Below are 12,105 nucleotides of genomic sequence, written 5' to 3'. Positions count from 1 at the left end.
CAAATTCCCCATGTAAATTGTCTTATTTCAAAAGAAATGCAATTTCAATCCAATTATCGAAGTCATACGCCTGCGTCGACACCTGTGTCACGAGGCGCAGAAAAGGTTTATTCGCGATAGTCCAACATTTTAATATTATATAGTTTGTCCAACAACAAAAGTTCTGATTGTCCTACTTTAATTGTCGTTAATCAAACAATATATGATCATCATTATAATTTGAGGGTAGCAAGGGGTTTCTTTTGTAAATAAATAAATAATAAATACATATTTAAACAGATTAAATATAATAAAATAGATGAAGAATAATTTTGATTTGAAATATACTTTTTTAATATTGTTTTGGATATTTCATATCAAAAACTAATCATACTTTTTAAACGAAAACTATTTGATATAGGTTTTTTTTAAATATCCAGTATTTTTAATGCTTTCGGGATCGAATATTATATGAATTAATAATGATTTTGATTTGAGTATAATTTCAGCAATACTAACTATTTAATAAAAGCATAATTAAAATATAATAAATGAAGTTTACTCTTGGAATGAGTTGGAGCACTCCAAGCTAATTGCTTAATGATATGTTTTCATTCAACAAAAATGACAACTGTACTAGCCTAACCAGTCCAAGGTCTATGATTAACTGAGTATGGGATGTTGACAGAACACTTCTCACAAGTGATATATAATAATTGTTAATAACTGTAATAGTATGCGCATTGCTTTAATATGCATGTATAATTTCATATTTTTTTAACAAAACTAAAACATTTAAATATCACATGTATAAAAATTAAAGTGAAAATATGTTCCCATTTTCCATTAAAATATATAAATACAAACATCACTATCGAATACAGAAACATGATTGATTGCATGATTTGCTTGTGTTTAACACCAGAGAAATAGGAAGAGTGGGTAATTTCAGTGAATTAAGCCGGCTGTGTCGGAGTGCAGAGGTTCCAATTTCTTATTAATACAACCCAGAGTTCTTTAACGTGCATGGAACTTGGTGTCTTTCAAAACACATTGCACCACTATGGTTTGGGGTCAGGTTTTCCATATTATTGCGTGACGACCCTAGCATGTAGAATACAAGGGTTACTTGTTCAACCACCTGATGCACACAACTCAGTTGCCCTGGGCAGAGCACCTATGTCCCCGATCAGGGGTTTGAGCACTGTTTAGTTGCCTTTTACGTCAAACTTAGTGCTGCTGCAGGCCTACTCTTTTGATACCTGGACCCACACCAGGCAACAAACCAAAGGGATAATCGCGATAATCAGCCATAAATCATAAACATCAGCTAACAAATACAGATGCAACAAACCAAAAGAATAAAAACTAAGACAAATAGAGTACAAATTTATATCACAAACCTAAATCAACACTAGAATATTTTTCTCTTAATGAATATCCCTTATAGGACCTAGAAATATCTTTATCAAAACATTTTCAAATTAACCAACATGTAAATTTCTTTTTAAAACATTCCCAATTGTCCAACATTTTTCCCCCTTTTTTACCTGTAATTTTCAAATCGGGAAGACACCACAGAACCATGTAAAAATAAAAGAAGCCGCTCATGCTTTCTCTTGGCCATAATTAAGTCTACAGGGCTTGTTAATTGATATAACACAACGGCAAAGAAAGAACAATACTCACAGTGTTACTATGTTATTTTCACCCTTCTGTACAAGTCCTTAAAATAGTGTGCAAAGTGCCTAAAGAAAATGAAAAGTTGACAGAAAGCAAGAAGAACTTAAGACTTTTTACTTTCTAAACAAGATTATCGAACTCATACACAGATCGTTGGATCACTTTACATTATATATTCAAGCTATTTTTGAAGATTTGTTACTGTCGTCAGGCATGTGTATCCATTTAAATGCACCCAAATAGAGATTGAGAACCAATGACGTAGCACTTCCATATATGGTTAGTGATTGTTCTTTCCGGTTTTCATTTATGCATATTCATAAGGTCGTCGTGATAACACAAATTAAAACTTTATTTAGTGCTAACGTGATGAGAAAACATTCATTACGCGTATCTAAGCATACTATAGTTTTTTATAAATATAAATGTTAAAAAATGAAATGTTTGTGTCATGTCTACTTTAACAGATATTTGGTCAAGAATATTTGATTAAATCGTTTTAATGACTGGACAAAAGTCTTGATTTTCATTTATTTCGACAGAAATAAAAAAAAAATGTCTTGATAAAGAAAAAAAAATACCTTCATAACAAAAAACGTATATTCGGTTCGTCAAGCCAGTCTACCATCTTGCAAACTTTCTGTGATGCGCATGCTTATGATACTTAGAAACAATGTTATTTCAACAATCGATATTAAAAAAAACTTGTATTTACCAAACAAGATTCTTATCAAAATCTATAATAGGACAATATCCATGTTTTGCAATGTGAATCCTCTAAATTGAAAGAAAAGAACAATACCTTCAATAAAGAACACGTAAATTATGTTCTTCAAATCAGTCTTCCTTCTTGTAAACTATCTGCGGCGCGCATGCTTATGATACTTAGATACAATGTTTGTATTGTATTGAAAAACTGGTATTTGATCTATGGCTTGTATTCAATGTTAAAAAATTATGCCACCGTTAATAATTTAGTTTGTGATTGGGAGTTTGAAACTTGAAATGTGACTAAAATTGTTGATAGTTTTATAGACTTGCAATAATAATGAAAATCAATTTCAGTCTTGAGCAACATCACATTTCTGTTGAATGTCTTTTTCTACATTTTTCGAGCTGGTCTTGTAGCAAAACAGTTTTACCTTAATAAAATACTTTTATAAACTACAATCATAGCATCTTCCAATGGTGTGGATGCAAAAAAAGCAAGAAAAAAAACAACAAGAACAAAAACAAGAACAAAACAAAACAAACAAACAAAAACAAACAAACAAACATAGCAAAAATCCCTAAAGTTGACGGGATAAAAATAGATCACTCACTCTTTTTTTAAAGCTGCATTAGCTGTCAAATTTGTTGAGTTTTGATTCTACTGAATTTTGCTGATTCAATTAACTACATTTGTATTATTGTAACTGAATCAATTAATGTCGAAAATACCTACAGAATGTTGTGAAAATAATGTTTTTTTTTTAATAAGGGAAGATTAATAGCTCTGATCTAATTATTTTTCGCCATTACTTCCGAAGATTGTCGACAGGACATACACGTGGGTTAAAGATACTTTAACCTTGGTAAAAACTAAGAATAACAGATACAAAGGTAAGCATGTGTTTAATAATTTGTTTTCATTTCATTTCATCTATTTCTTGATTAGTTTTCAAATGAAAAATGACCATATTTGAGCCACATTAAATAACAATACGTAAATTTCAAAAGGATCCTTGCGTTATATTCGAATATTTTTCTTTTACGGCTTGAGTCCGTCGGTCTTCCTTGCCTTTGAATAACCACTTTCGCTTTGCAATCAGATTTGTTACTGAAAAAAGCGATCCTTACAGTACATGCGTGTATTAAGGTCACCAGAAGTCACATGCATACGAAGTTATCTAGGTCGCTTTTTGTCTTGCAAGGCAATAAATATATAGACATCTAGTTCATGCATTTTATGCATTTTATGTATGGATATTTAATGGAATTATACAGGAAAAGTAAAAACTAGTAGAAATAATTCAAAGTTAAGGTATATTTCAACAGAAAAAAAATTACGAATATGACAGCTAATGCAGCTTTAATTTTGTTTAACCATTCACTATATGGGAAGCGTTACGTTTATTTAACAAATTTATATTTGTGACTTGTATTCGATAAAAAGAAAGTATGCTACCGTAAATATATATAGTTTGTGATTCGGAGAAGGTGGTCGATAGAATTCAGTTTATTAGACGATGTACATATGAGGAATACGAAATGTCAAATGAATGACAGAGAAGAATTAGGACCAGGTGGTCCTAAGGAAATTAAAAATATTTTGTTTCGGTTTTAATTGAGAGGCGGAAAACAAATATGACATATATCAAAAACTTGTGCTTACAGTGGAAATTGAAGTGCACGAGGTCTATGGACAACTTAGTGTTTCCTCATTAGAATTTCTCCTATTGAGATAAGACAATTTTCTACAAATGACTTATCCCTGTTATTACCCCTGCATTGCAACAGAATAAATATCCTCGTCGTTTACTTTCGTTAACGACGTTTTCTAAATTACGACTTAATATATGCCAATTGAAAGTAATAATAGTTGTCATCTTGCGCTTAAGTTTGCCATCTTGTGATTTATTGCAGCCATTTGAAATTTGATCGAAGCTGTTTATAGTTTTATAGACTTGCACTAATATGAAAATCAATTTCTGTCTTGAGCAACATCAAATTTCTGTTTAATGACTTTTTCTTTTTTTTTTGTCAACCTAGTCTTAGGCTTGTAGCAAAACTGTGTTACGTTAATAAAGTATTGGTATTCTTTTGCACTCTTATTTTATATATATTTTATTGAAAGGTTCAACTTAACCAAAACAATAGTTTTCATTTGGCTTAAGTTCATTATTTTTCGTACATCAGCATTAAACGAAGTTGCTCACACTGCACTTTTGTAATTGGAGGTGTTAAGTTTTTGTAACATTAGTTACAGAGACCTGGGTGTTTTTGTTATTAGTAGCTTTTGATAGAATAGGGAGGTCTCATATACACCTTAATTTATGTGAACATTTAGGTGTTACACTACAATCATTATTCCTCATATGGTGTCAATACAAAACAGTGTGAAAAAAGCAATAAAAAACAAAAATAACACAAAACAAAACAAATAATGAGCGAAAAAATAAAGTGGAACAGATAATTAATAAAATTACACTTTTAATTTATTTCTAACCATACTCTATAAAGCAAGCGTTACGTTTATCAGAAAAATATTAGACTGGGAATACGTAAAAAATATCATGGTATTTCTGCAAACAACAGGATCTAAGACAATTATATGATGAATATTTTTAGCGTTTCCTCCATCACCACAACACAAACATCGTAAAAATTCACTTTGTATTTTTTTTTAATTCGTCAGTATTTGAACATTAAAGTTCGTTCCATAAGAACTAAAGATTGTTTCTTGAAAGGCCAAATTCAAATGAATGAACAAATATTGGCTTATAAAGAAAACCATATGAAGTCAACTTTGACCATTAGCTACAAAGATGCAAGTTTCAGCACTTTGTCAGCTATTTGGAAACAAGACACACAAGATTTACCGTTAAAAGGGGTAAGAATATCGGATTTCAAGAAACATAACTTTCTTACTTTTGTCAACAATCTACAACAATCTTACATTTTCTTAATATAAATTTCTTATTTTAAGTTTTGGAGTTATTGGACTTTTCTCTAAAAAAAAGATCTTTTCCCAGATTTCGTATTATAAGTAAGGTGATGAGAATCAAATATCATAAACGTTATTTAGTTGCCTATATCTAATGACCTTACCAACGAAACTATCTTGATTTATTTTCCCGATATCCTGAACTCTTTGATAACTTACAAGTTTTTAAGCAAGTTTTTAACCCAGCAAGTTTGTTTTATCTTGAATTCTTACGAAAAAGGAACACAAACTGAGTAATGCACATTATATTGTTACCATCACCTCCCGTATTCACTTTTGACTGACCTCCATATTGCTTTTGAAAAATGTATAGGATAGGATCTGCTCAATGGGAACATTTTATAAAGATTCCGTGAATGTGTCATTCAATTCTATTTAGTAGTGTTATAGGACAAACGACCAGGAAATAGTTCCCCAATGTACCCACATTCACAAATGACAACGAACATGTTTTGTTATGTAAAACCCGAAATCGATTCGTATCAAAATCTAAAAAAGGAGCTGCGCGATGGAAAAATAACATAATAAAGATTATGTGAAAGTTTCATTCAATTCCATTCAGTGGTATGGAAGTTGTAAAGGATAGGAGAGTTATACCCCTTTACTCAATATTCACAAATTATAATATCCATGTTTTGCAATGTGAATCCTCTAAATTGATTCCAATCGAAATCTAATATAGGAGGCAGACAATTGAAACACAAGAACAATATTAAAGATTTTGTGAAAGTTTCAATTTTATTCATTCAGTGATGTTAGAGAATTAAAAGATAAGGAACGGACACCCCTTGCATCACGGGCAGACGGACACCCATATAACTTTATACTCCCATGGTATTTATTTGATTATCTTATGAGTATATATTGGCTTGCAACGGTGTAAGTAATATTCACATTTTAGTGAAACAAATATAAAGCTCCTACATCCCATCATGGGAAAATCATACTAAACCAAATCAATATGACAAATATGTCATGCCAAGATCGATTCCTCTGTAAATCATACTTAATATCCTAAGTGGTTTTATGGGTGACACTAATAGTTGTGTATAGATATATAGTTTGTGATTGGAAGAAGTTTGAAACTTCAAATTTGACTGAAGTTGTTTATAGTTTTATAGACTTGCAATATTAATGAAAATCAGTTTCAGTTTTTAGCGACCTCAAATTTCTGTTAGTTGTCTTTTTTATACATTTATCAATCTGGTCTGGCAGCAAAACTGTTTTACATTAATAAAGTATTGGTCTTTTATTGTATTCGTATTCTTTTATTTAAGGAGGAGTCATATACGCCTCAATTTATGTTACCATTTCTATGTTATCAACTACAATCATAGCATCCTCCAATGATGTGAATATAAAAAAATAAGAAAAACAACAATTAAAAAAGACAAAAAAAAAACAAACGCAAAAACAAAACAAAAACAAAACAAATAGAATAAAAACAAACAAAAAAATAAAATAGCAAAAATCACAAAAAAGTTGACAGGATAAAGTATAATTCACTCTTTTTTACAATTTTGTTTATCCATTCACGATATGGCTAGCGTTACGTTTATTACAAAAATGTTACACTGGGGATACACAAAATTATATCAAGGTATTTCTGCAAATGATACGATCTAAAACATGTAGGTCTTTATACACTGCACAATCAAATATGAAATTCTGCAATATATATCCAATTTTATGAATCATATTTACAGCGTTTATTACATCACCACAACAAAAATATCGTACATATCAGATTGTGGAAATGAAAATGCATTCATTGTACTATTTATCCCGTTTTTCTTTTTTTTTTTTTGTACCAGAACAGAAAGTATATTAACATATTATCCTTAAAGGAGACATGACACAAATATTTATTTTTTTGAATTTCTTGTTGATTTGATTTATTACACCTAATATATATCATGAAAACGCCCCTTGTGATCACTTAGGCCGCTTAATTGAAGATAAATTGATTCAATGTCGACGAAGGTCAAAGCCATACGAATCTTAATTAGCCATGTGGTCACATGACCGTGCTACGTCATTGGTTCTCAATTCATAGATCGAGTAGCTGAAATGCGTGGGGCGTCTGCACTTTTTACCTGATTTCTACAATTGAGATTGAAAGTATTGAAAGTTTTAGTTTGCCAGCAAATATATGCCTAATGTTGTATTATTCAAACAACTTCGAGAAGAAATTGATAAACAATGACAGAAATATTTAACATTTACATGTGAGAAGACTAGACTCTACCGAGAGACGACACCACTTCTTTTCGAAGATTACATAAAAATATTTCATTTTGTTCTATCATGTTCGATTGATTTTTTTCATAAATTCACATTCTAAGAATTAAACTGTTTCGATCTCGATCTTCAATGAAAATAATGATTTTACCCTTTTTTAAGGAACGTTACTTCTGGCAAGTGTACCAGCAGATACCCAATTGACAACTCATAAAATTAAAAATGTCCAAAGCAACAAAGAAGAAAACATTCTTAAAAATACATTCAAATTATACCCCGCAAGCACAGCAATAGAATAATACGAACATGTTTATTTTTTATTGGTTTTTGATAATTCTTTTTGAGAACCCATAAAGGTTTCGTGCTGAAAATTCCTTGTGTTCTAAATCTGTCTTGCTAAAATTAAATATTTTAACTGACCATGGAATTAAATATAAATCCTTGAACTGACCTATGATTAAATATTGTTCGTACCAGAAAAGCTCCGTTAAACTCACCTAGGGGCGCCTGTTACAAATTGTGTATTGTGTCAAATTCTCCATGTAAATTGTCTTATTTCAAAATTCGTAAGACAAAAGAAATGCAATTTCATTTCAATTATCGAAGTCATACGCCTGCGTCGGCACCTGTCACGAGGCGCAGAAAAGGTTTATTCTCGATTGTCCAACATTTTAATATTATAGAGTTCTGATTGTCCAACAACAAAAGTTCTGATTGTCCTATTTAATTGTCGTTAATCAAACAACATCATTATAATTTGAGGGTAGCAAGGGTTTTCTCTTATAAGTAAATAAACAATAAATATATATTTAAACAGATTAAATATAAAAACAGTCTTAAAATAGATGAGGGATCATTTTGATTTGAAATATACTTTTTTTTATATTGTTTTGGATATTTAATATCAAAACTAATCATACTTTTTAAAAGAAAAATATTTGATATATTTTTTTTAAATATCCAGTATTTTTAATGCTTTCGGGGTCGAATATTATATGAATTAATAATGATTTTGATTTGAGTATAATTTCAGCAATGCTAATTATTTAATGAAAGCATAATTAAAATATAATATATATATAAGTTTGCTCTTGGAATGAGTTGGAGCACTCCAAGCTAATTGCTGCCATTTTCCATTAAAATATATAAATACAAACATCACTATCGAATACAGAAACATGATTGATTGCATGATTTGTTTGTGTTTAACACCAGAGAAATAGGAATTGTGGGTAATTTCAGTGAATTAAACCTCCTGTGTCGGAGCGCAGAGGTTCCAAATTCTTATGAATACAACCCAGAATTCTTTAACGTGCAAGGAACTTGGCGTTTTTCAAAACACATTGCACCACTATGGTTTGGGGTCAGGTTTTCCATATTATTGCGTGACGACCCTAGCATGTAGAATACAATGGTTACTCGTTCAACCACCTGATGCACACAACCCAGTTGCCCTGGTCAGAGCACCCGAGCCCCCGATCAGGGGTTTGAGCACTGTTTAGTTGCCTTTTACGTCAAGTTTAGTGCTGCTGCAGGCCTACTCTTTTGACACCTGTACCCACACCAGTCAACAAACCAAAGGGATAATCGCGATAATCAGCCATAAGTCATAAACATCAGCTGACAAAAACTGATGCAACAAACCAAAAGAATAAAAACTGAGACAAATAGAGTACAAATCCTAAAAATAGTGTGCAAAGTGCCTAAAGAAAATGAAAAGTTGACAGAAAGCAAGAAGAACTTAAGTCTTCTTACTTTCTAAACAAGACTATCGAACTCATACACGGATCGTTGGATCACTCTACATTATATATTCAAGCTATTTTTGAAAATTTGTTACTGTTGTCAGGCATGTGTATACATTTAAATGCACCCAAATAGAGATTGAGAACCAATGACGTAGCACTTCCATATATGGTTAGTAGTTGTTCATTCCGGTTTTCATTTATGCATATTCATAAGGTCGTCGTGATAACACAAATTAAAACTTTATTTAGTGCTAACGTGATGAGAAAACATTCATTACTCGTATCTAAGCATACTATAGTTCTTATAAATATAAATGTTAAAAAATGAAATGTTTGTGTCATGTCTACTTTAACAGATATTTGGTCAAGAATATTTGATTAAATCGTTTTAATGACTGGAAAAAAAGTCTTGATTTTCATTTATTTCGACAGAAATAAAAAAAAAAAATTTTGATGAAAAAAAAATAATACCTTCATAACAAAAAACGTATATTCGGTTCGTCAAGCCAGTCTACCATCTTGCAAACTTTCTGTGATGCGCATGCTTATGATACTTAGAAACAATGTTATTTAAACGACCGATATTAAAAAAAACTTGTATTTACCAAACGAGATTCTTATCAAAATCTATTATAGGACAATATCCATGTTTTGCAATGTGAATCCTCTAAATTGAAAGAAAAAAAACAATACCTTCAATAAAGAAAACGTAAATTCTGTTCTTCAAATCAGTCTTTCTTCTTGTAAACTATCTGTGGCGCGCATGCTTATGATACTTAGATACAATGTTTGTCAACCCTCGATATTTAAAAAAACTGGTATTTCCAAACAAGATTATATTTATGGCTTGTATTCAATGTTAAAAAAGTATGCTATTAAAAATTTAGTTTGTGATTGGGAGCAGTTTGAAACTTGAAATTTGAATAGAGTTGTTGATAGTTTTATAGACTTGCAATAATAATGAAAATCAATTTCTGTCTTGAGCAACATCACGTTTCTGCTGAATGTCTTTTTCTACATTTTTCGAGCTGGTCTTGTAGCAAAACAGTTTTACCTTAATAACATATTTTTGTAAACTACAATCATAGCATCTTCCAATGGTGTGAATGCAAAAAAGTAAGAAAAAAACAACAACAACAAAAACAAAACAAAACAAAACAAACAAACAAAAACAAACAAACAAACAAACAAACAAACAAACATTGCTAAAATCCCTAAAGTTGACGGGATAAAAAATAGATCACTCTTTTTTTAAAGCTGCATTACCTGTCAAATTTGTTGAGTTTTGATTCTACTGAATTTTGCTGATTCAATGAACTACATTTGTAGTATTGTAACTGAATCTATCAATGTCGATAATACCTACAGAATGTTGTGAAAATAATGGGTTTTTTTAATAAGGGAAGATTAATAGCTCTGATCTACTATTTTTCGCCATTACTTCCGAAGATTGTCGACAGGACATACACGTGGGTTAAAGAGACTTTAACCTTGGTAAAAAATAAGAATAACAGATACAAAGGTAAGCATGTGTTTAATAATTTGTTTTCATTTCATCTATTTCTTGATTAGTTTGCAAATGAAAAATGACCATATTTGAGCCACATTAAATAACAATACGTAAATTTCAAAAGGATCCTTGCGTTATATTCGAACATTTTTTTTCTTTTACGGCTTGAGTCCGTCGGTCTTCCTTGCCTTTGAATAACCACTTTCGCTTTGCAATCAGATTTGTTACTAAAAAAGCGACCCTTACAGCACATGCGTGTATTAAGGTCACCAGAAGTCACATGCATACGAAGTTATCTAGGTCGCTTTTTGTCTTGCAAGGCAATAAATATATAGACATCTAGTTCATGCATTTTATGCATTTTATGTAATGATATTAAATGGAATTATACAGGAAAAGTAAAAATTAGTAGAAATAATTCAAAGTTAAGGTATATTTCAATAGAAAAAAAAATTACGAATATGACAGCTAATGCAGCTTTAATTTTGTTTAACCATTCACTATATGGGAACCGTTACGTTTATTTAACAAGATCATATTTGTGACTTGTATTCGATAAAAAAGAAAGTATGCTACCGTAAATAGATTTAGTTTGTGATTCGGAGAAGGTGGTCGATGGAATTCAGTTTATTAGACGATGTACATAGTAGGAATACGAAATGTCAAATGAATGACAGAGAAGAATTAGGACCAGGTGGTCCTAAGGAAATTAAAAATATTTTGTTTCGGTTTTAATTGAGAGGCGGAAAACAAATATGACATATATAAAAAACTTGTGCTTACAGTGGAAATTGAAGTACGCGAGGTCTATGGACAACTTAGTGTTTCCTCATTAGAATTTCTCCTATTGAGATAAGAGAGATAATTTTCTACAAATGACTTATCCCTGTTAATACCCCTGCATTGCAACAGAAAAAATATAGTAGTCCTCGTCGTTTACTTTCGTTAACGACGTTTTCTAAATTACGACTTAATATATGCCAATTGAAAGTAATAATAGTTGTCATCTTGCTCTTAAGATTGCCATCTTGTGATTTATTGCAGCCATTTGAAATTTGATCGAAGCTGTTTATAATTTTATAGACTTGCAATAATATGAAAATCAATTTCTGTCTTGAGCAAAATCAAATTTCTGTTTAATGAATTTTTCTATGTTTTTGTCAACCTAGTCTTAGGCTTGTAGCAAAACTGTGTTACGTTGATAAAGAATTGGTATTCTTTTGTACTCTTATTTTATA

General features: G+C 30.8%; 1 protein-coding gene across 3 annotated transcripts in view; it reads right to left on the bottom strand.

Moving 5' to 3' along the window:
• The window catches only part of LOC148609836 (uncharacterized), a 35,393-nt gene extending 25,274 nt beyond the window's left edge, over nucleotides 1-10,119 (bottom strand). For 2 of the 3 annotated variants that reach the window (XM_088541764.1, XM_088541767.1), the window contains exon 1: nucleotides 10,051-10,119. The gene's annotated coding sequence lies outside the window, so the exon portion shown is untranslated. Of the gene's footprint in view, nucleotides 1-2,464; nucleotides 2,544-10,050 lie in introns of those variants that run through there. The other variant, XM_088541765.1, reaches the window with a different exon arrangement.
• Between the last annotated feature and the right edge of the window lie 1,986 nt (nucleotides 10,120-12,105).

The sequence above is a fragment of the Perna viridis genome, chromosome 8, assembly GCF_037379345.1.
Source record: "Perna viridis isolate PV_CMFRI_1.1 ecotype Kerala chromosome 8, ASM3737934v1, whole genome shotgun sequence".
Classification (NCBI taxonomy): Eukaryota; Metazoa; Mollusca; class Bivalvia; order Mytilida; family Mytilidae; genus Perna; species Perna viridis.
Note: the sequence above shows the minus strand (reverse complement) of the source record. Positions and strands in the feature narration are given on the sequence as shown.